Consider the following 849-nt stretch of genomic DNA (forward strand, 5'->3'; position numbering starts at 1 on the left):
ATGCCAGACCTTGAGGAGTCTTATGGATCTTAATTCCCAGAATTAAATCAGCAACTCCCAAGTCTTTCATATCAAACTTGCTATTGAGCATACGCTTAGTAGCATTTATATTGGCAATGTCATTACTCATTATCAGCATATCATCCACATATAGGCAAACAATGACTATGTGATTTGGAACATTTTTAATGTACACACATTTATCACATTTATTTATCTTAAAACCATTTGACAACATTGTTTGGTCAAATTTCGCATGCCATTGTTTGGGTGCTTGTTTTAGTCCGTAAAGAGACTTAACAAGTCTACATACCTTCTTTTCTTTACCTGGAATCACAAACCCTTCAGGTTGTTCCATGTAAATTTCTTCCTCCAACTCTCTATTTAAGAAGGCCGTCTTAACATCCATTTGATGAATTTCAAGACCATACATTGCAGCTAATGCTACTAACATCCGTATGGACGTAATTCTTGTAACTGGAGAGTATGTATCAAAGTAGTCTAGACCTTATCGTTGTCTATACCCTTTGACTACGAGCCTTGTCTTGAATTTATCAATAGTGCCATCATCTTTGATTTTTCTCTTAAAAATCCATTTAGAACCCAAAGGTTTATTTCAAGGAGGAAGATCAACCAATTCCCATGTATGGTTGTTCAATATGGATTCTATTTCACCATTGACTGCCTCTTTCCAAAACAATGATTCCGAAGAAGTCATAGCTTCTTTAAATGTTTGAGGCTCATTCTCCAATAAGAAAGTCACAAAATCTGGTCCAAATGAAGTAGACATTCTTTGACGTTTACTATGTCTTGGATCCTCCTGATTACTTATACTTTCTTTTGTTTCTT

Source organism: Nicotiana tabacum, chromosome 17 (assembly GCF_000715075.1).
Source record: "Nicotiana tabacum cultivar K326 chromosome 17, ASM71507v2, whole genome shotgun sequence".
In the NCBI taxonomy this organism is placed as follows: Eukaryota; Viridiplantae; Streptophyta; class Magnoliopsida; order Solanales; family Solanaceae; genus Nicotiana; species Nicotiana tabacum.